Source organism: Abramis brama, assembly GCF_963993115.1.
Source record: "Abramis brama genome assembly, chromosome: 19".
NCBI classification, from domain to species: Eukaryota; Metazoa; Chordata; class Actinopteri; order Cypriniformes; family Leuciscidae; genus Abramis; species Abramis brama.
In genome coordinates, this window is record NC_139981.1 from 2,377,588 (window position 1) to 2,403,209 (window position 25,622).

A 25,622-nucleotide genomic window follows, 5' to 3' on the forward strand; every position below is an offset into this window, starting at 1 on the left:
ATACAATCCATCATCAAAATATAGCATTTGATATTGTTTCAGCATTTGCTTTGATTCAAGACAATAAATTACAGTAACGGGAACATTGCAAAATCGTTCCAGGGAGTGGACAAAAGCAAGTGAAAATATATACATATTATTACCACCAAAATGACGATGAGAGAGATAAATAGAGTCTGAGCCCTCCTGAGCGAGCCACGTTTCTTCTTTTCAGCATCTTGCCCTTTTTTCTTCATAATCCCACCTGTAGGTTTACAATATCCAGTGAAAATAGCCCACGGCTTGGGTTTTTGTCCCCGCAACTGTTGCAAACAATCGTCTCCACCTTCGTTTCAGGCCTGGGCGATGTTTTAACAAGCCCTCGGGGAGAGACGGGACGAGAAAAGAAAGAAAATATGTATGTGTGTGAGAAATAAAAGACAGGTTTTGTCCGAGACTCTTTGTGTGGTGTGTGTGCAGGCTCTAGATGCGGTGTGATGGGGTTGAATGGGTCGTGATGGAGCAGGTGCTTCTCCACCCTCGGGACCCTGATGAAACCTCACAGGTGTGGACAGGTCTGGAGTCAGCAGCCGAACAACGCTTTTGTGAGTTTCGTTTTGTTTATTCTTTGTCTGGTTGTTCACATGACCTTTTAAACGTGGCCCATATTATTTACATTTAGTCATTCAATAGACTCTTTTATTCAAAGCATATCAGACACTGATCTGACACTCCTAAACAAACTAGTGTATTTTTGTCATTATATTTTAATGTATTTATTATAATTTAATGTAATTCATATAAATGATTAACAACATATATAATGTTATTATATTGTATTTATTATCATTTATTTATTTAATTTGAGTAATTAACATTTATAAACATATTTTTATATTATACAATATTTAATAAATTATGGCGTTATTTTAATATTATTTATCCTAGTATTGTGTACAATATACTAGTATTGTTAATATTCTTTTTTTATATATATTTTCTTTAGTAGTAGTTTTATTGTTTGTTATTATATTTAATTTATTATAATGTATCATTTATTAGTTTAAATATTATAAATAATTAACAATAATTTATTAATTTTATTTATTACAGATTACAGATATTACAGTGTAAAAAAATAGCTTTTATTTGTATGTTTGATTATATTTTAATTTAAAAATATATTTTTACAATATTTTAGATTATTTTAATTTAATTAATTAATTTTAGTACTTCTGCTTCACTTACTTTGTCAGTTAGTTGCCAAGGCAAAATTTCTCATTTTAATTTAAGTTGTGTATTTTTTTTATTTTTTTCATCTAAGCTTTCTTTCAATGAAAGAAAATGATTTTAATAGTTTTAGTTTTTGTTATTTATTTGCTAATTCACTATTTTGGAGGTGCCACTGGCCATTTTTGCTGTCCATCTTCTTTATGCTAAATTTAAATCAACATAATTACAGCAAATGTTGAACTAGAATGATGTAAAAATAGCATTAATGCTTGAATTAAACAGGAGGTTCAGTTTTTCTAGGGCGTTTCCAGTGAACCACAGAAGTCATTGCCATGTGGAATCATTTCTTTGTTCCTTTTTTTCACAATGACCTTGTTTAATCTCATCGCTCCAGGTCTTTCAGCTCTCTGCCACAAATCGAGAATTTCAGATGCATTTTTGGGTTTATTTGAGCTCAATCACAGTCTGTTTTTCTGGTCAACTCAAATGAATAGAAACGAGGAGTTTTCTGTGCCTGTTGTTGGATGTGGTCTGTCCTAGATAACTGGAGAAGGCCTTTGAAGAAATCTAGGCCAGAGCCACAGCAGAGATTGGCTTTGACAGGGGAAAAAATTAAAGAGCTATTGAAACTAGTTCATGTCACATGGAGCTCACTTAATATAAAACCTTCTGAAGTGGGCATGCCTTTGAGTTCCTCTGAAGAATAACATCCGCGTTTATATTTAAACTGATTCTGTCATTATTCACTCGCCCTCATGTTGTTCCAAACATGCGTGCTGATATTTTTTCATGCAACACGAACAGAATTTTAAGTATATCCTCACATGGCTCATTTCTATACAGTAATCACAATTATGGCGATGTGAGACATATCAGAAGTTACACTTTTGAATGCACGTACTTTAGCTAATATAGTGTTTCTTTGGAGCAGCATTTGCACCCATTATGCTTTAAAGGGGTGGTATAATGCCCTTTTTACAAAATGTAAAATAAGTTTCTGATGTCCCCAGAGTGTGTGTGTGAAGTTTTAGCTCAAAATACCCCACAGATATTTTTATATAGCATGTTACAACTTTTTGAGGGTGAGCAAAAATGCACCGTTTTGTGTCTGTTCCTTTAAATGCAAATGAGCTGCTGCTCCCGGCACAGGGGGTGGAGCTTCAAGAGTTTGTACTCACACAGACTTGCACTGAAAATTTAAAAAACTTTTAGCCTTTTATGTTCAAATCGGATTCAGACAATGATGGAGAGACTCAAGAAGAAGTGACAACATGTAGAAGCAACAGGACATTTCTGAATGGTTAGTTGATGAATTTATGTAGCTTATGTGTAGTTATCTTCTAGTCATTGATTAGCATATTCTGTCTTGATAATCTATAAATCGTGTTCAGGGGGCGGGGTTTATGTAAATTTTAGGGTTGGTGATGTCACTAACCCGGGAGGAATGTGGTGTAGTCTCTACCAGCCGTTTGTTGTAGTCCTTAAAAAACGATTTCTTTAAAAGCAAATATCTCCCTTTGCTTTGAACTTTGAGCGTCGTAACTTTGCAGATGTTGTTTATGCTCAAAAAGCAACATTACACACTAACTAAAGTTAAAAAAGTGAAATCATAATCAACCACCCCTTTAAAATCTGAAGTATTGCAACAGATCTTGTCTATTGTGGCTTCTTGTGGCTTTATAATGTATATGAAGTATTGCATCAGATCTTGTAGGCTGTTTGTGGTCAAAGGGCAGATTCTCTGTAATAGTATCATGTTATTGATAAGCATATACAGTGTGTTATGTAATGTAGAGTAGGCCAAGAGTTAAATATTAATAATATCAATAGTTAAATAACACCGCTTATTGGTGTGATATTTTGGTATATTGGCTTTGTTGGTACATTATTGGTACATTGGTACCTTATTGGTACATTATTGGTACATTATTGGTACATTGGCACATTGGTACCTTATTGGTACATTATTGGTACATTGGTACCTTATTGGTACATTATTGGTACATTGGTACATTATTGGTACCTTATTGGTACATTATTGGTACATTGGTACATTATTAGTACCTTATTGGTACGTTATTGGTACATTATTGGTACGTTATTGGTACATTATTGGTACATTGGTACATTATTGGTACATTGATATATTGGTACATTATTGGTACATTATTGGTACATTGGTACATTATTGGTACATTGATATATTGGTACATTATTGGTACATTATTGGTACATTGGTACATTATTGGTACATTATTGGTACATTATTGGTACATTGGTACATTATTGGTACATTATTGGTACCTTCATGATCATCTTGATATGATATCTTTCTTGTTATGTGCTTGTCCCTTGCAGTGAAGTAGGCTATACTGTATCCAATAATATATGTCTGAACATATAAATATACTTCTTGACAGACAGGCAGAAAATGACTCAGAACATAGGCGACGCTGTCATAAGCCATCATATTTTAATAAGGGTAAAACCCGAGGATGGGCGGGTGAGGAGAGCCTGTTTTCTCATTTCCACTTTTAGCTCACGCAGACGAGTTCACACAAGCGCACACACACACACACACGGAATGACTCATGTCTCGAGAGCCACTCACACACTTTTTCCCTTCAGAAATGAATGTCTGTTTATATTTGATCTCTTTTCCTTTGTCCCTGTTCCTTCTCACATGAACACATAGCGTTATATAGATATATTATAATATAATGATAGCTCGACTGAACGAAGTGATGCATTGATACGAGGCTAGAGTAGATAAAGCATATTTGGAAATGAATGTTGCATTAACGTCATATCGCTATTACAGTCAGTAATTATCTTTTGAGTTTTAATTTTCAAGAGTTTTTTAGTAGTGAAAACATGCAGATCTTGTTGAACTTCCAAGTACAAGTTGGAAAATGTAGTTGTTACGCCCCGTCTGGGGGAAAGGGTACAACATGAAAGATTCAGAAAAATACAGTCAATTTGAACAATGATACATTTACTGACTTCATTTGGAAGTTTTGATTCAGGAGCTGACTAGGCCAAAATAACAAACACAACTTCCTTATTTTTAAACCTCTTCCCTAAACCCTAACCCAAAAAGAAAAGAAAAGGAAAATACAATCTATACAAACCTAACTCCCTATCCAAAAACAGAGATCGAAACTAATGGTTTATCGTAGGCCAGTAAGAGCTGTGCGTGTAAACCTCACTCCCCTGGCCTCAAGAAGTGTGCTAGTGACTGGCGCTAGCGCTGCGGTCTTTAGCATCCTTGTTAGCGCCTCACACGCCGGTCCGAATCCCAAACTCGGAGTGGGTCATGTGTGGTGAAGAGATCTCACATTAGGAAGAGTCTCACATTAGGACCCCAGTTGTGTGCCTGATCTAAATGTTTTTGGATTGCAAGTGGAAGCTTCCATATTCATAATACGTGTATCTTTATATTGCAGTGCAGAATATTTTTTTTTAATCAAAAATATGCCTGTTCTTGTGATAAGTTGTGAGCTGTTTTAGCCTGATGTGGTAGCTTTATGTATAGCATGCTAAATCCCATGCTGTGTACATGTGTATCATGCATGCAGCTCATATGGTAGAGTAGTATAATAGCATGATGTTGCAAACATAGGCAGTGTGTCAGAGCGATCACGTGGTGATGAAGGTAAACAACACACACACACACACACACACACACACACACACACACACACACACTGTACGCAGCAGAACTGAAAGCCTGGCCTCGGTTTCCTGGAATTGTTATTGTGCTAAAGCCGCATCAGCAATCAGTCTCTCTCTCTCTCTCTTCAGGGGTTTGCCCTCGCACGCCCCTCCCCGACCGTCTGCACACTGCAGGCTTTTCACGGTCACATGGGTGTCCTCTCGTCTCTCTCTCTCTCTCTCTCTCTCTCTCTCTCTGCTCTCATTCGAATCACGAACGCCCCCCCCCCCCCCCCCCCGTGCACTGTCAGGTCACCCGCTTGTTTGCTCAGATGGAAATGTAGAGGAAATGAAACGAATGCACTGAGCCAGGCTTAACCCTTCGCTGGGATGAGCCGTCTGCCCAACAAAATAACCCACATCTGATAATATAACATATAACGCATCCCCCACTGCGCTGCTCTGTCAACATGAAATGCAATTGACCCTGTTTACTTTTTTGGTCTTATTGAGAGCTGACGGCATGTTTTTATAAAGGAAAATAATAGTTTCATCAAAATAACATAATGCAATAATGTCCTGCAACTACTTTCCATTTTAGCTGACATCATCATGATGGCATTGGCGGTGGGGAAGTCAAGCTTGTTTGACCCAGGGGTCGAGGTTTAGCTGGTTAGTTTGGTCCAGTTTGCCCCTGCTGGCAGATGCTGGAACTGCAACTAATGGGGCAAAAAGGCATTTTTCTCCATTGACAGAAGTAGCAATTTTTTTCTGCAAGCAACATATAAATGGAAATTAGTTTTTTTTTGTATTTTAGGATGTTTTAGTGACCAATTTTTTAAGAACACTTGGTTGAGGAATTTTTATTTATTTATTCTTTCATTAATTCATTCATGTATTTATTCATTGTAAAAGGTCTGCAAAGTTTTAAAGATCAAAGTGCACGACAAATAAAGTTATTGTCTCCTAAAAGAAAGAATCGATTCTGACCTGCTGAAACGAGTCATCAGTAATTCCAGGCTCATTTCCTGTTACATTTGTTCGAACAAACTGTTTTCAGACTCTTTGAGAAATTAGGTAAATTGCAATTTGTATTATGAGAAAATGAGAAAGTGTTTTTTTTTTTTATCTTGGATGCATGTAAAAAAAAAATAACTCGACACCCTTGCCTCATTTAGTATACGCGGTTCTATGAATATGCAAATGAGCCCTGCCTCCACTCACTCACTCACTCTCTCAGCTCAGAGATCCACTGGTTGACGATCACACGTTGATCTGATTGGTTACAAGGTAGTTTGTGACGTCAGAAACACCAGCGATTTCAAAGTGTGTTTTTGAGACTGTCTTTGGTTCACTGCAGTTTTAAGGAGAAAATACTCAGCAATGGAGTCGACTTATGAATTTACACATGGTTTGTCTTAAAGCATATTAAAAACACCACAGAGACACATAAACAACATTAAAAACTGGATTTTCACCACAGGGGGACTTTAATACAGTTTTAACATAGTGGCTATTAATTCAATTGGTCGCAGGTCTTAGAAAAATAGAAATGGATCTAAATTTCTGCAAAAGAAACACAGTTTGTCTTTGAAACCTCCTTAAACAGGCTTTGAATGGAACTCAACTCAGTATCACACTAAGCGAATGTTAGAGTAATATGAAGCACCTGGGTGCAGAATTGCGGTTTAAGCTTTTCTGTTTCTTCTGGATTTTTTTCAGAGCTGCATAAACATGACAAGTTCTAGAACGAGATTAGAATAGTTTGAAGATTTCTGTGCGCTCAAATGTATTTGGTTGACCTGTCTTGGAATCCGCTATCTGTTGTGTTTATAATTTTATTCCTTAAAATTCATCTTTGATCACCAAAATTAATGTTTTTTCCTTGAATACATTTTCTTTAGGCCTTAAAATATCTTGAATGTAACTCGACACGCTTGCCTCATTTAGTATGCGCGGTTCTATGAATATGCAAATGAGCCCCGCCTCCACTCACTCACTCAGCTCAGAGATCCACTGGTTGACGATCACACGTTGATCTGATTGGTTACAAGGTAGTTTGTGACGTCAGAAACACCAGCGATTTCAAAGCGTGTTTTTGAGACTGTCTTTGGTTCACTGCAGTTTTAAGGAGAAAATACTCAGCAATGCTGTCGACTTATGAATTTACACATGGTTTGTCTTAAAGCATATTAAAAACACCACAGAGACACATAAACAACATTAAAAACTGGATTTTCACCACAGGGGGACTTTAATACAGTTTTAACATAGTGGCTATTAATTCAATTGGTCGCAGGTCTTAGAAAAATAGAAATGGATCTAAATTTCTGCAAAAGAAACACAGTTTGTCTTTGAAACCTCCTTAAACAGGCTTTGAATGGAACTCAACTCAGTATCACACTAAGCGAATGTTAGAGTAATATGAAGCACCTGGGTGCAGAATTGCGGTTTAAGCTTTTCTGTTTCTTCTGGATTTTTTTCAGAGCTGCATAAACATGACAAGTTCTAGAACGAGATTAGAATAGTTTGAAGATTTCTGTGCGCTCAAATGTATTTGGTTGACCTGTCTTGGAATCCGCTATCTGTTGTGTTTATAATTTTATTCCTTAAAATTCATCTTTGATCACCAAAATTAATGTTTTTTCCTTGAATACATTTTCTTTAGGCCTTAAAATATCTTGAATGTAACTCGACACGCTTGCCTCATTTAGTATGCGCGGTTCTATGAATATGCAAATGACCCCCGCCTCCACTCACTCACTCAGCTCAGAGATCCACTGGTTGATCTGATTGGTTACAAGGTCGTTTGTGACGTCAGAAACACCAGCGATTTCAAAGCGTGTTTTTGAGACTGTCTTTGGTTCACTGCAGTTTTAAGGAGAAAATACTCAGCAATGGTGTCGACTTATGAATTTACACATGGTTTGTCTGAAAGCATATTAAAAGCAATACATACGCATATAAACAACATTAAAAGGGGGACATTATTATCTTCATGCCTTATAGTCGCATTAGAGTGATACTATTGTTTACATTTTGCGACAATACTAGCAATCAAGCAGTTGAAATTTGCTATATAATATGTATAATTTTATGTGCATGTATGCAGATAAAGTTGGACATACTCATATATCATACTCATAAGTCAAGTCACCTTTATTTATATAGCGCTTTTTACAATACAGATTTGTATCAAAGCAGCTTCACAGTGGTAACATGAAAATAATACAACAAAGTTTGTTTCTAGAAGAAAATTGCCTCATTGTCCACCTTAAGTAAGGCAGATCAGTAATATTGTTGAATATTAAATGTCCCCAACTAAGCAAGGCAAAAGCCAAGGCAACTGGGTTAAGAGCTGGGTGATAATATAGGTACATTTTGCGCCGATATAAACAATCAAGCAGTTGATCATCATAAATTAAGTATCAATTGAAACTTAAACCGGCTTAAAATTGGAAAAAGTGCTCAATTTTTGTGATATCAACTTCAAATTTGAAACACAACTTGGTTAAACACATGGCTTCAATTCTAGAGTCTAAATTATTTTGCACAATATCAGGGATGCACCGATATGAACATTTTGGCCGATACCGATAACCGATTATTCTTTATATTTGAAAGCCGATAACCGATATATTGACCGATAAATCTAAATCCAAATTATTATATAATTTTTGAGAGCCTGATTACAAAAACAAAAGACTCATCATTAAAATCCATGTCCCAAGCACACAATTATAATGTTCTCATTATAATTTTATGTAGCCGATATGACAAACTTGCGTTGCACTCAACTATATTTTCCTTTTTGAAGTGATTCCAATCATATTTCAAGCAATTCAAAAACATCATGTTGAACAGTGCGCATATGAAGTGTCTCCACTGAAGGAAATAATACATTATTTATCGGCTTTAATATATCTGCCTAATTTTCTTATTGGGCCGATAGCGATAACATTAAAAATGAACATTTATCGGCCGATACCGATATATCGTGCATCCCTACACAATATATATTTTGTTGTATAAAATAAAAATGAGTTCAGTACATTTCCTTTAAAGTAAACTTAAACTTCTATAACTTTTTATTCACACAAAAATAGCTTTATTGCAATATATGCTGTTAGAGTGATATAAATTAACTTCAGCCCAAGTGAGAAACATGGACTTTTCCGAATGTGAGTGTGAGAAGCTTGTAGCCGAAGAGATGTTTTGTTTGGATTTCTTTGCAGGGCCACTGATCCACTTTATCTTCAGATTATTTGTGTATCTCTGCAATAAATGTCTCGCAGACTCAAACTCTTGCGTGTCTATCCTTACATGGTCTGACAAACATTGCCCTCGTTTCCAATCATGCTTTCCAAGCCAGAGTCGTCCGAATGACCTTATATGATCTGAACTCATTGTGGCTACATGGTCAGCTACAGAAAAATACAATCATATGTTGACAGGAATATCAACTATTTACAGTATATAGTTAAATTCATGAAGGAGTTGGTGACTGACTCACTTTACAGCTGCTTTCCAAATAGATAAATGGACATGATTTGAAAGTAGAATTTAAGAGAGTGTGTTTAATCCACACACGGATTCAGTCCCCTGAGCGTAAACAAAAGCAGGAGGGTGTGTAGATTTATGATGACACAACAACACAGAATCTGCATGTTACACAATAAGCAGGAGAAAACTGAGCCACAGCTCACAGGTCAAAGCAAAGGTCACTGATTCACATGATGACACACACACACACACACACACACACCCTCAGTTACATCAGCAGATTTGGACAGTCACTTTTAAAAGCTAATATGCATTTCTGCACACGAAATGTAGTTCAAATACTAGTGCAATGTCAAGGTCAATGGAGGGAATGCATGAACTAATAAATATACACGCGCATACATGTAAATTAATATTACTCAGTACTTAAATATATAATTACTCTGTAACAATGACACCTTAAAATAAAGTGTAACCTATTATTGCATAAAAATACTGTTTTTCTACTTAATTCAAAGTGGTACTTGCTGTTTCTTTGTAATTGTTTGTGATTGTTTGTGAAAGTTTTTTCAGTGCACATTGTATAAGGATTAAAATGCATAGATGTATATAATATAAATATAAAGATTAATTGCGAATAAGAGTTTTACAGGGTTCTGCTCTGTGCTGTCGTGTCTCTTCGCGTGACACTAGTGAAACCAGACTTCATTCAACTTAATGGAAAGCATGTTTACACTGTCTGAATTGTTCCCTCAAGCTGCAGCTTCTATTTAAAATGTAGGGGGCGGAGCTTCAGATTCTAGAGAGCATTTGATTGGACAGAAAATCTGATGAGAAGCTGAAGTGCCGAGTGATGTCATCAAAATCATTGATCCAGAGACTGTACGTTTTCAATGCAAATATATTCTAAATGTGATTTTTTTTTTTGTCATTGTTTTGGAGCACACCAGCTTATAGATAACAGTAAAACATATTCATACTAAAAGTCAAAAAACTTTGATTTCATGGGGACTTTAAAAGGTGTCATTTCTAAATGGGTTTGTAAAAATAATGATTGTTTTTCTGTCACAGACTCCCTGTCTGAGCGACCTGCCTATAGGCTATTGTGAGCGGTTTGTCTCCCTGGATGGCAGGGGTCGTCAGAGGTCACAGGGGTCGTCAGGGGTCGTCAGGGGTGTAGGACCCCGAGGAAACTTCATCTCGTACTTCCCCTCGAGCAGTTCCTGTGCGTGTCTCTCCAGATCCCAGCTCGTGTCTCTGATCGAAGGCCAGAAACAGGAGAAGACAACAGGGTTGGCACGAGCCGTGTTTCCATTACCCTTCAAATTGCGCAAATTGAAATTGCGAATTGAAAATACGCCCAACGTCAATTTTGCAAAAACTCCCATTTATCGCAGAAAAGTTTTTACGCTCGCATGAGGAGGTTTTGCTTGGATAACACACATACGTCTCCTTCCATTAATAATAATGGCCAGTGCGGTGGCTGAGATATATACATAAACCTACCAATGTCCGTCGCCATGATTTTTGGAAGGCCTTATCGCAAGAGGAAAATATTTTACTCACATAACATCGGTTAATGGAAACAGCTGCATTTCGCAATAGTTTTTTGTCGACATTTAGAAAAAATTTGTAATGGAAACGCGCCTAGTGACACTGACACGTGTGCCGGCTGAAGGATGTCCTGAACGCGATGGGCTGATGTTTGGCTTCTCAGAAACCCTTGCATCCTCAACCTGGCAACCCTGCGGCAGCTGACCGTCACCATGGCAACTCGCTCCCGGGGCTCATGGGAAGGATGGAGGACAGTAGTGGACGTTTGTGGATAAAGAAAAGATTCCTACGTCAAGCATCAATAATGCTGTAATGCTTACGGCTGGGATCTCTAAGTTTTAATTTCAGTGTGTAACTCGTCCAGCTGCGCTTGTGCTCTAGATGAATGATTCCTCTATAGGAGAATTAATAATAATAATAATAATAATACTAATAATAAAGAATTGTGTTGTTACATCACTATGTGAGATCAGACTGACAATTTTACCTTTTTCCTTAAGACTTTTGCATTGTGGCCTTCACATTATTGCTTTTCAATGATTAAATAATTATTTTAATTATAATATTAATAATAATATTTTTTTTTTAAATAAATTAAATATAAATGTATACATTAAATATAAGTATGTTAAATATATTTTATTATATTGTATTATAGATGTTATGCGCTATTCTATTATCAATATTGTTATTGTATTTATTATTCATATAGATTAATCACAATTAAATGCATCTAACATAAAAGTTTGTAAATATGTTTGTATATCATGTGTGTGTTTATATATATACAGTGAGGAAAATAAGTATTTGAACACCCTGCTATTTTGCAAGTTCTCCCACTTGGAAATCATGGAGGGGTCTGAAATTGTCATCGTAGGTGCATGTCCACTGTGAGAGACATAATCTAAAAAAAAAAAATCCAGAAATCACAATATATGATTTTTTAACTATTTATTTGTATGATACAGCTGCAAATAAGTATTTGAACACCTGAGAAAATCAATGTTAATATTTGGTACAGTAGCCTTTGTTTGCAATTACAGAGGTCAAACGTTTCCTGTAGTTTTTCACCAGGTTTGCACACACTGCAGGAGGGATTTTGGCCCACTCCTCCACACAGATCTTCTCTAGATCAGTCAGGTGTCTGGGCTGTCGCTGAGAAACACGGAGTTTGAGCTTCCTCCAAAGATTCTCTATTGGGTTTAGGTCTGGAGACTGGCTAGGCCACGGCAGAACCTTGATATGCTTCTTACAGAGCCACTCCTTGGTTATCCTGGCTGTGTGCTTCGGGTCATTGTCATGTTGGAAGACCCAGCCTCGACCCATCTTCAATGCTCTAACTGAGGGAAGGAGGTTGTTCCCCAAAATCTCGCAATACATGGCCCCGGTCATCCTCTCCTTAATACAGTGCAGTCGCCCTGTCCCATGTGCAGAAAAACACCCCCAAAGCATGATGCTACCACCCCCATGCTTCACAGTAGGGATGGTGTTCTTGGGATGGTACTCATCATTCTTCTTTCTCCAAACACGTTTAGTGGAATTATGACCAAAAAGTTCTATTTTGGTCTCATCTGATCCCATGACTTTCTCCCATGACTCCTCTGGATCATCCAAATGGTCATTGGCAAACTTAAGACGGGCCTTGACATGTGCTGGTTTAAGCAGGGGAACCTTCCGTGCCATGCATGATTTCAAACCATGACGTCTTAGTGTATTACCAACAGTAACCTTGGAAACGGTGGTCCCAGCTCTTTTCAGGTCATTGACCAGCTCCTCCCGTGTAGTTCTGGGCTGATTTCTCACCTTTCTTAGGATCATTGAGACCCCACGAGGTGAGATCTTGCATGGAGCCCCAGTCCGAGGGAGATTGACAGTCATGTTTAGCTTCTTCCATTTTCTAATGATTGCTCCAACAGTGGACCTTTTTTCACCACACTGCTTGGCAATTTCCCCGTAGCCCTTTCCAGCCTTGTGGAGGTGTACAATTTTGTCTCTAGTGTCTTTGGACAGCTCTTTGGTCTTGGCCATGTTAGTAGTTGGATTCTTACTGATTGTATGGGGTGGACAGGTGTCTTTATGCAGCTAACGACCTCAAACAGGTGCATCTAATTTAGGATAATAAATGGAGTGGAGGTGGACATTTTAAAGGCAGACTTAACAGGTCTTTGAGGGTCAGAATTCTAGCTGATAGACAGGTGTTCAAATACTTATTTGCAGCTGTATCATACAAATAAATAGTTAAAAAATCATATATTGTGATTTCTGGATTTTTTTTTATTTAGATTATGTCTCTCACAGTGGACATGCACCTATGATGACAATTTCAGACCCCTCCATGATTTCCAAGTGGGAGAACTTGCAAAATAGCAGGGTGTTCAAATACTTATTTTCCTCACTGTATACTGTATATACACACACACACATACTATATATTTACAAACTTTTATGTTAGATGAATTTAATGGCGATTAATCGATTTTACAGCACTTATTTATATAATCACAATTAATGGCATCTAGCAAACATTTGTAAAAATGTGTGTGTGTGTATATATTTGTGTGTATATTTATATTCGTGTGTGTGTGTATATCTATCTATCTATATATAAATAACTTTTTGTTCACTTTTACAGCAAAATATAGATTTTTTCCCTTTGATTTCTGTGGTGATGAAATGTTACCTTGACATTTTTCATGCAATTCATATATATTTGCACATATATTTAATTTTGCATGACCGGCATCTGTGTAAAGTAATGACTTAAACATGACGCAGGGACTTCAGTGAACAGTGTGTGCTAAACGAATGAATACGATATTCTCCTCAACCCCATGAAAACTCTAAATCTGTGCGTGTTATGAGTCTATTTCCATACACACTTTGATTCCTGAACTTGATGTTCTAGCTAGCCTGTTAGCATAATCATATTCTGTTTGATGTCTGCGGTCTGTGTCTGTATAATGAAGCCAATTACTGACAGATCTTCTGTTGCTCACTGCATCAGTTGTGTTGTTAAAGTATAAATGCGGTGGTAAACACTATGGCATCTCTTCAAGGTTAATATGTGTCTATTATCGCAAAACAAGGCGAACACACGTTAGCAGCTCCAGATTTAGCCTCCAATGTTCATATGTTTATTGATCCAGTGTTTTATTTTAGCAGATCATCATATTTTAGCGACTGAGCTCTTTGCAGCAGTGGGTAATTGCCGACATCTTTGTGTTAATATTGTGTTGTTTTCTGTTTGGATGCTAGCTTTGTGAATGAGACTCGCAATTAGTGGAGCTTATTATTTTTCATGGAGATAAAAGTTATAAGGTGCTAATGGCTGAAAGTCAATATGGATGTGATTACAGATAGCAAGTGTTTACATATTTTCATACACAATGTTTTCTCAAAATTCAGGGTTATTATAAAACCATAAAATGTGTCACTTGAAATAAAATAAACTTAACTGACATAAAATAAATTTTTATTTTTATAAATTTTTACTTTTTTGATTTTTATTTTAAGCTATAGTTAATTTTATTTAAGGCAAGGCAACATTTCTCATTTTCATTTAGTTTAACTTGTACTAAAATAGCTAAAACTTAAATAAAATAAACCTATATGGACATTTTAAAAAACAAAAAGCTAATAAAAAATTACACAACAAAATTAACTAAAATTAAAACAAAATAAAAACTAATTAACATTATTAGTAACTATAATAGTATTCCAGTGATACTAAAATAACAGTCAAAACTCAGTAAACATTTGCAGCAATGATATTTTAGAATTATTTATAAACTATTTTAATACTTATGAATATTTTGAATTAGCTTTTAAATTTATATTTTTGATTTTCATACTTTAGGTTTTTATGTGCTTTTGTCAATTTTATTCTTTTTTTATATTTCTATTTAGCTTTAAATTATTTTTATTTTAGTAATTTTAGTACTCTGACATTAGCTTATTTTATTTGTTAAAGTTTTTAATCTTACATTTATATATTATTTAATTTCTTTTTATTTCTATATATTACTTTATTTCAGTTACATAAACAATTTTGATAGTTTTAGTGTTAATTTTAGGTAATAATGATGACAACACTATTTTGAATACATAAATTAAGCGCCACCCAGTGAGAGTAAAGCTTCTGTTTAGCATATGATGCAAATAATCTATCAAATGAAACCTATCTCTCTGTCGTCTGGTGCTCTTTCACTTTCCCTCATTTATCCTGCTTGTCGTCTTCTGCCACATTTCTAATCTTCGCAGTTTTCACTCATCTTGATTTATGTAATCTAGCCCATCACATCAGCCCACAACATGTTCTAACTATGCCCTGTTCTTCAATATCATGAGTGATTCTTTGCAGAAAAGGGTCGGGAAACTCAGCTCAGCCAAATAAACTCCTCTAGTAACAGAAGCCCACAGTGCAGTGTGTTTGTTTGTGGGCAGATGTAGTAATGTAGTAAGTTGCATAAGCGTTCGGGTCTCTGGAAAACTTTTCACACTTACATAATCGAGCTCTCGAAGCAGCACTATCAATTTTACATGGAGCTCATGCATCTTTCAGGAAAACTGCTTTTCCTGTTTATCTCCTGATTTCTCAAGGCGAACCGGGAGCTTCTTTACATGCATCCTTCAACAGATCGCAGATTAAGATCGATCCGACGCTCTCCTGAGAACAACTTCCATGAGAATACTCTAGCTATGTTTCCATCCACCTATTTTTATGCAAATTTTGGGATTTTGAAAAGAAAACACTGGATGTAAACGCCATAAATTCTAAAAATGTGCTTAAAAAAACTTGGATACGTTTTTAAATCTGATAAGAAGTCATGTGCATAAAGTCACGAATTCCCAGCAGAAAGCCGAGGATGTGATTGGATAACTGATTAACCGTCAGATCTCTCATTTAGGAAAAAGCTCCTGATTGGAGCAACTTCCATTTTTACTACAGCGTCAGTTTCCCATGAAGTGTTGATTTTGTTCTCTTGAACACATGCGATGGAAACACTGCTTTATTCGCTGATGTTTTATGCGATATTCCAAGTTAAATTTGCAACCTTTGATGGAAACAGCTAATGATAGAGTCGTATGTTTAATCTTGATGTTTATTGCGTCATGCACCATTTTGTTGGTGATTTAGGCTAATAGAATGACAGCATGTTCTGTATATACAAAACATTTTTTACACAAATTATCCTCAAAATGTATTAAACATATTTGGAACATTGTTATTTCAGTAACACTATTAGTCTGTTAAGTGAACGTAAAGAGTTGAGAAAGAAATCGGATGTGTATCATTATATTGGATCCGTGCATTCGCAACAAAAAGCTAATAAAATGGAAGTTGTTCATGGAAGTTGTTCTCAAGAGAGCGTCGGATCGATCTTAATCTGCGATCTGTTGAAGGATGCATCTGAAGAAGCTCCGGTTCGCCTTGAGAAATCAGGAGATAAACAGGAAAAGCAGTTTTCCTGAATGATGCATGAGCTCCATGTAAAATTGATAGTGCTGCTTCGAGAGCTCTTAAATGTAAGTGTGAAAAGTTTTACAGAGACCCGAACGCTTATGCAACTTACTACGTTACTACATCTGCCCATGTTGAGGAAGAAACCGGATGTGTATCATTATATTGGATCCGTGCATTCGCTCTTAAAGTGACAGTAGCCTATAAATCCCTGCTGCCGTCTGTCATTAACGTTAATCAAACAACAAAACACAGCTTTAACAAAGACTAATCTGTACAGTGAACGCTATAATGTTATTTAATTTCATTAAAAAGTCTAATATTAATACAATTATACACTGCTTTTTCTCAAGGCGAACCGGGAGCTTCTTCAGATCCTTCAACAGACGAAAGATCGTAGATTAATCTAAGAGACTTAGACGCTCTCCTGAGAACAACTTCCATGAGAATACTAGAGCTATGTTTCCATCCACCTATTTTCATGCAAATTTTGGGATATTACATGAGAAAACACTGGATGCTCTTGAACACATGCGATGGAAACACTGCTTTATTCGCAGATGTTTTATGCGATAATCCAATGTTGCGTACAAGTTAAATTCGCAACCTTAGATGAAAACAGCTAATGATAGGCTAGTATGTTTTATCTTGATGTTTATTTGGTCGTGACCTAATAGTATTAGAGACCTACACAACTGCCTCTTATTTGCATCACTAATTCAATGATTTACAGTCGCTTTATGCAAACATTGCTGTATATGTGACCGTCCCTTCAGTCAGCGAACTCATTCTGACAAGATTTACTTGTGTGTGTGTATATGTATTTAGTATATTTTATTTAAGGCAAGGCAACATTTCTCATTTTCATTTAGTTTAACTTGTACTAAAATAGCTAAAACTTAAAATAATAAAACTATATAGACATATTTTAAAAAACAAAAAGCTAATAAAAATTACACAACAAAATTAACTAAAATTTAAATTAAAACTAAATTATTAGTAACTATAATAGTATTTCAGTGATACTAAAATAACACTGTCAAAACTCAGTAAACATTTGCAGCAGTGATATTTTAGAATTATTATATAGCCTACTATTTTAATACTTATGAATATTTTGAATTAGCTTTTAAATTTATATTTTTGATTTTCATACTTTAGGTTTTTGTAGTTATGTGTTTTTGTCAATTTTATTAGTTTTTAAAAAAATATTTCTGTAGCTTTCATTTATTTTTATTTTAGTAATTTTTGTACTCCAACTTTAGCTTATTTTATTTGTAAAAGTTTTAATCTTACATTTTATATATTATTTTATTTAAGCTTTATTTCAATCACTGTAAACAATTTTAATAGGTTTAGTGTTCATTTTAGGTAATAATGATAACAACACTGTTTTGAATACATAAATTAAGCGCCACCCAGTGAGAGTAAAGCTTCTGTTTAGCAGATGATGCAAATAATCTATCAAATGAAATGTTTGTGTTTTGTCTCCATCCATCTGAATCCCACCCTCGGATATTTCTGTTCACGTTTCAGGAGTTTTTGCCTGGGTTCATATGGAGTTTGAGTTTTTCTCTCTCCGGCTCTGTATGATTTCACTCATCCAGACTCTTCACACTCAGTGTTGCAGACAGAAGGCGTCTCGCAGCGGGAGTCTCACACACACACGTAGCTGTTGTTGTTGTTGTTGTTGTTGTTGTTATATACACCAGGGCCGGAGCCAGCGATGACGATTACATGTTTCTCCTGCTAATGTTCTCTCTCAGCACACAGAGCCGAATCGAGTCAACATGAGTTGTAAGGGTTAAAAGGTTATTGGCTGATAGTCAGTATGGATGTGATAATAACGACAGCATGTTCTGTATATACAATTGTGGTCAGAATTATTGGCACCTCTGGTAAATATGATCAAAGATGGCTGTAAAAATAAATCTGCTTTGTTTATCCTTTTGATATTTCGTTCAAAAAAATTGCAAAACTCCAACCTTTTATTGAAGTGAATGAATTGAAAGTTGAGGGGAAATCATATTATGAAATAGGCAAGGCAAGGCAAGTTTATTTATATAGCGCAATTCAAAGTGCTTTACAGAAAGGAATTAAAATAATCACAAAATAAAAACAAGGAAAATTAAAACAGTTATAAAAGAAATTAAAAGAGATATATGATACAGTTATAAAATTCATTAAAAGAGTAAAAAGATGATACATAGATAAACTTCTGATCTGGCAAAAAAACGGTATATTATATTTTTAACAACTCCCAGTTTTACTCTGAGATTTTTCCTAAATAAATGTTTTTCTCCAAAACACGTTGGCCATAATTATTGGCACCCTTTTATTAATTATTGCCTTTTTGCAACCTCCTTTTTCCAAGATAACAGCTCTGAGTCTTCTCCTATAATCAGAAACCATTCCTCCACACGGAATCTCTCCAGATCCTTCATTCCTCCACACGGAATCTCTCCAGATCCTCCATTCCTCCACACGGAATCTCTCCAGATCCTTCATTCCTCCACACGGAATCTCTCCAGATCCTCCATTCCTCCACACGGAATCTCTCCAGATCCTTCATTCCTCCACACGGAATCTCTCCAGATCCTCCATTCCTCCAGAATCTCTCCAGATCCTCCATTCCTCCACACGGAATCTCTCCAGATCCTTCATTCCTCCACACGGAATCTCTCCAGATCCTTCATTCCTCCACACGGAATCTCTCCAGATCCTTCATTCCTCCAGATCCTTCATTCCTCCACACGGAATCTCTCCAGATCCTCCATTCCTCCAGATCCTTCATTCCTCCACACGGAATCTCTCCAGATCCTTCATTCCTTCACACGGAATCTCTCCAGATCCTTCATTCCTCCAGATCCTTCATTCCTCCACACGGAATCTCTCCAGATCCTTCATTCCTCCACACGGAATCTCTCCAGATCCTTCATTCCTCCACTCGGAATCTCTCCAGATCCTTCATTCCTCCACACGGAATCTCTCCAGATCCTCCATTCCTCCAGAATCTCTCCAGATCCTTCATTCCTCCACACGGAATCTCTCCAGATCCTCCATTCCTCCACACGGAATCTCTCCAGATCCTTCATTCCTCCACACGGAATCTCTCCAGATCCTCCATTCCTCCACACGGAATCTCTCCAGATCCTTCATTCCTCCACACGGAATCTCTCCAGATCCTTCATTCCTTCACACGGAATCTCTCCAGATCCTTCATTCCTCCAGATCCTTCATTCCTCCACACGGAATCTCTCCAGATCCTTCATTCCTCCACACGGAATCTCTCCAGATCCTTCATTCCTCCACTCGGATGATCCTTCATTCCTCCACACGGAATCTCTCCAGATCCTCCATTCCTCCACACGGAATCTCTCCAGATCCTCCATTCCTCCACACGGAATCTCTCCAGATCCTTCATTCCTCCACTCGGATGATCCTTCATTCCTCCACACGGAATCTCTCCAGATCCTTCATTCCTCCACACGGAATCTCTCCAGATCCTTCATTCCTCCACACGGAATCTCTCCAGATCCTTCATTCCTCCAGATCCTCCATTCCTCCACACGGAATCTCTCCAGATCCTCCATTCCTCCACACGGAATCTCTCCAGATCCTTCATTCCTCCACTCGGATGATCCTTCATTCCTCCACACGGAATCTCTCCAGATCCTCCATTCCTCCACACGGAATCTCTCCAGATCCTCCATTCCTCCACACGGAATCTCTCCAGATCCTTCATTCCTCCACACGGAATCTCTCCAGATCCTTCATTCCTCCACTCGGATGATCCTCCATTCCTCCAGAATCTCTCCAGATCCTCCATTCCTCCACACGGAATCTCTCCAGATCCTTCATTCCTCCACACGGAATCTCTCCAGATCCTCCATTCCTCCACACGGAATCTCTCCAGATCCTTCATTCCTCCACACGGAATCTCTCCAGATCCTTCATTCCTCCACACGGAATCTCTCCAGATCCTCCATTCCTCCACACGGAATCTCTCCAGATCCTTCATTCCTCCACACGGAATCTCTCCAGATCCTCCTTTCCTCCAGAATCTCTCCAGATCCTTCATTCCTCCACACGGAATCTCTCCAGATCCTCCATTCCTCCAGAATCTCTCCAGATCCTTCATTCCTCCATACAGAATCTCTCCAGATCCTGCAGATTCCCAGATCCATGTTGGCTCTTCTTCTCTTCAGTTCAGCCCACTCCTCTTCTATAGGGTTCAGGTCTGGTACTGGACAACATTTTTGTGTTGATTTTGAGTTTGTTTTGGATTGTTGTCCTGATGGAAGATCCGACCACGGCCCATTATAAGGTTGTCAGGTTTTGATTTTTTTATCTGTTGGTATTTGCTAGAATCCATGATATCATGTATCTGAACAAGATGTCCAGGACCTCCAGCCAAAAAATAGGCCCAAAGAATTAAAGATCCAGCTGTATATTTAACCGTAGGCATGGGGTGCTTTTCATCCCTGTGTGCACCAAACACATCTAGCATGTTTGCTGCCAAAAAGCCCTTTTTTTAGTTTCATCTGACCACAGAACCTCATCCCATTTGAAGTCCCAGTCGTGTCTGACAACTGAATATGCTGGAGTTTGCTTTTGGAGGAGCAAGGACAACAAACAACATGTGGTTGTGTAGGGGTTGTTGTTGTTTTTTTAAGACTTTTTGACCCCAAGACTCAACTAATCTCTGCAATTCTCCATCCTTAGAGAGTCTTTGGCCACTCAAACTCTCCTCCTCACCGTCCATTAAGACAATATAGACACACGTCCTCTTCCTGGCAGATTCATAACATCATTAGTTGATTGGAACTTCCTAATTTTTGCCCTGATGGTCAAAATGGGGATTTTCAATGCTTTATCTATTTTCTTACAGCCACTTTCTATTTTGTGAAGCTCAATAATCTTTTGCTGCACATCAGAACTATATTCTTTGGTTTTACTCATTGTGGTAAAACCAAAGTTTTTTTTTTTTTTTTACTCAAACAAGAAGTCATATCTAGACAATTTCATGTTTAGTCACCCTGGTGTGATACAACATTTAAATATTCATGAAAATATACTTCAGAGATATTTTACTCATAAAAAATTCTAGGGGTGCCAATAATTGTGGCCAATGTGTTTTGGAGAAAAACATTTATTTCATAATGTGATTTCCCCCCCACTTTCAATTCTTTTACTTCAATGAAAGATCAAAAGAATGCAGATTTCTTTTTACAGGTCATTTTTGATCATATTTACCAGGGGTGCCAATAATTCTGACCACAACTGTACATCATTTTGTACACAATCTTTCCAGTAACACTGTTAGTCTGTTAAGTGAATGTAAAGAGTTGAGAAAGAAACCGGATGTGTATCATTATATTGGATCCATGCATTCGCTCTTAAAGTGACAGTAGCCTATAAATCCCTGCTGCCGTCTGTCATTAACGTTAATCAAACAACAAAACACAGCTTTAACGAAGATTAATCTGTATCTAATCTATAGTGTTATTTAATTTCATTAAAAAGTCTAATATAATACAATTATACAAAAATAAGCTAATTTAAAAAAAATTATAATAATTTTTGAAAACCATTATCGGTTTCAGTTTTTGTTTTGGTACGGCTCTATGTAAAGCTATATAAATATATATATACAAATATACATGGTGGTCGTTTAAAGACTTCACATTAGCTGAAGGATGAAAGCAACCTGGAACACAGAACAAAGAAACTCAGAACTATTTATCATTTATCATTTATCATCATCTTATAGTCTTTCAACTTGTCCTTCAGCTGCCAACCAATAATCAGAGGACAGAGTCTTTCTCACAATAGGCCGCTGATCTCTTTACCGGGGTAGAGTGATGTTTATGATGGTGTAAGCACTCATTCACTCATTCACCCTCAAAGAACACGCTTCTGTTTTCCATTTCAAAGAGGCAGGGTTTTCCACAGCGAGGCTGATTAGAGAATTAGCCGAATTACCGTGATATGAGAGGCTTCATTACGGATTCAAGATGCACATCAAAGCCATGCTGTTATTGTGCTTACCTCATCAAAACTGATGAATTAGGGATCTTTTTATCCTGCTTTACACCTCACATTTATCTTAAAGGGATAGTCCACCCTCAAAAATATTTATATTTAGTGCACTATTCCTTTAAAGAATAGCTTTATTTTTAGAATATGTAGAATTAAAATTTTTGCGTGAAGTATTACTATAAACATTTTTGTCCAAGTATAGTATTATATAGTATAATACTTTATAGTAGATTTATCTACAGATGTGTTGAACTATAAATATTATTATAAAAAAATATATATATATATATATATATATATATAATTATTATTATTATTATTAATTTTTTTAATAATATTTATAGTTCATGTGTTCTTTTAATTTTAGTTAGTTTAATTAATTTGTTGTGTTGTTTTCATTTTTATAAGTTATTATTATTTCAGTTTCAGTCAAACTGAATGAAAACAAGAAACTAGCTGAAATAAAGTAAGTTTATTTTTTTATGTATTTTATTTCATTTCAGTTTTTTATAGTTTTAGTTCTAGTGTCAATTAAAAATAATAACTGTGGTGGTATATATGTAAATTTATTTGTCCTATTGTTTGTTATTTGCTTCTTTCTTCAAATTTTTAATAGCAAGTAAAAACTTAAATAACTAGAATAACTGTGTTGTATATATTATTATCATCGTGAAACAAAATTACTTGCATTATGAAATAAGGTTTTGGTCATATTGCCCAGCCCTATTATTATTGGGTTAGAGATCAACAGAGTAATTGATTTTTAATTAGTTTTTGTGACAAGATATACAAGAAAACACCCAAGTCTGTTATCAAGAACTCTTGGGTGTTGGGCAGCAAGTCTTTAACTAATAAACTCACTAATATTAAGAATGGACACTCTCTTATTAAACATATTTTTGTTAAATATTGCGTTTATTAAACTCTCTCTCTCTCACACACACGCACTCGAACACACACCACATACACATAAACACACTCTCTCTTTCAAACACACACACTATGTCTCACACACAGATACACACATTCTCTCAAACACACACTCTCACACACACACACACACACACACACACTCACTCACACACACATTCACACACAGACACACTGTCACACACAGACACACTGTCACACACACACACACACACACACACACACACACATACACGCACTGGAACACACACCACATACACATAAACACACTCTCTCTCTCAAACACACACACTATGTCTCACACACAGATACACACATTCTCTCTCTCAAACACACACTCACACTCTCACTCACACACACACACAGACACACAGTCACACACACACACACACACACACACACACACACACACACACACACACACACACACACACATACACACACACACACTCGAACACACACCACATACACATAAACACTCTCTCAAATACACACTATGTCTCACACACAGATACACACATTCTCTCTCTCAAACACACACTCACACTCTCTCACACACACACACACACTCACACATGCATTCACACTCACACACACATTCACACACAGACACACTGTCACACACACACACACACACACACAGTTGTGCGGTCGCTGTATTCACTTTCATGCTGTTGTGTGTTTGGAGCTGCTTCACTCGTGTCGTCACCATAGCAACAATCAGCAGAGGATGGACAAGCAGCCTTGAGGATTAGACACTTGAAAAACAGCCTTTCAAACTCAATGTGTTTTACACAGTGTGAGTCAAAGTGAATAAAATGTTGTGCGTGTGTATATAGGCCATTTACAAATACAAACTTTTATGTTAGATGTGATTAATCAGTTTGACAGCACTAATATACAGTATATATAATAGAATATCTGTTTGCTACCTCTGTTCATTTAAACATAATGCACCCAAAAAAGGGCAAAAACTGACTGAAATAAACAGTTTTGTTGTGATATCATCTGTTTCAGATCAATTTCCCCCGACGGCATGTAAACAACAAACCAGACTGTGATTTAGTGGATCATGTTGGTCAGTGTTTTCCTGGGCCGTTCTTGTCCAGAATAGACTGCAAACTAGGATATATCAAGAATATATGATATGCACCATGATAATGTCAGTATGTTGTTTGTTAACTAAAATAAAGACATTCAGCAGCATTACTGAACATCTGAACCAGTCTCCATAAGGGATGTTTGAGACCGAGATGAAATTAAATTTGGTGTCAAAGGGCGCTGTCTGCTTCACGACGACTTACTTCTTAATGAATGGGAAATGACGTCTCGACTGACTAAAGTGCAAATTGATTAGTAGAAAATTGGCATCTTCACAGCCTCACATTCACATCACAGTTGCACCAGTAAACTTTGTAACGTGAGTTAATAAATGTGCAGAATTACTGATTAGTGCCATTTCTGTATTATAATTCTTTGGTTGTTAATCGACGTCTATGTAAAATGTTTAATCATAAGCCAAGATCAAGGCTGCCTTTGATTTTTATGACCAATTTCTCCTTTATAATCATGTTATATTTCATAAATGGAAAAGTAGTTGTCATATGTCATCCAAAATATGGAAGTACTGTGCAAAAAAGATTTACAATAGATAGATGGATGGATGGATAGAATGATAGATAGAACGATGGATGGATGAACAGAATGATAGAATGATAGATGGATGGATGGATAGATAGAATGATGGATGTTAGAATGATAGAAGGATGGATGGATGGATGGAATGATAGAACGATGGATGGATGGATGGAATGATAGATGGATGGATGGATAGAATGATAGATAGAATGATGGATGGATGATAGATGGATGGATAGAATGATAGATAGAACGATGGATGGATGAACAGAATGATAGAACGATAGATGGATGGAATGATAGATAGGTGGAGGGATGGATAGATGGATGGAATGATAGATAGGTGGAGGGATGGATAGATGGATGGATGGAAGTTAGAATGATAGATGGATGGATAGAATGATAGATGGATGGATGGATGGATGGATGGATAGAATGATGGATGTTAGAATGATAGATGGATGGATAGAATGATAGATAGAAGGATGGATAGAATGATAGATAGAAGGATGGATGGATGGATGGATGGATAGAATGATAGAACGATGGATGGATGGATGGATGGATGGAATGATAGATGGCTGGATGGATGGATGGATAGAATGATAGATAGAATGATGGATGGATG

General features: G+C 36.6%; 1 long non-coding RNA gene across 2 annotated transcripts in view; it reads left to right on the plus strand.

The window, feature by feature from the left end:
- The window catches only part of LOC311070229, a 65,993-nt gene that overhangs the window by 28,122 nt on the left and 12,249 nt on the right, over positions 1-25,622 (plus strand). For both annotated transcript variants that reach the window (XR_014603640.1, XR_014603641.1), the window contains exon 5: positions 460-584. This is a non-coding gene — a long non-coding RNA (uncharacterized lncRNA). The remainder of the gene's footprint in view (positions 1-459; positions 585-25,622) is intronic.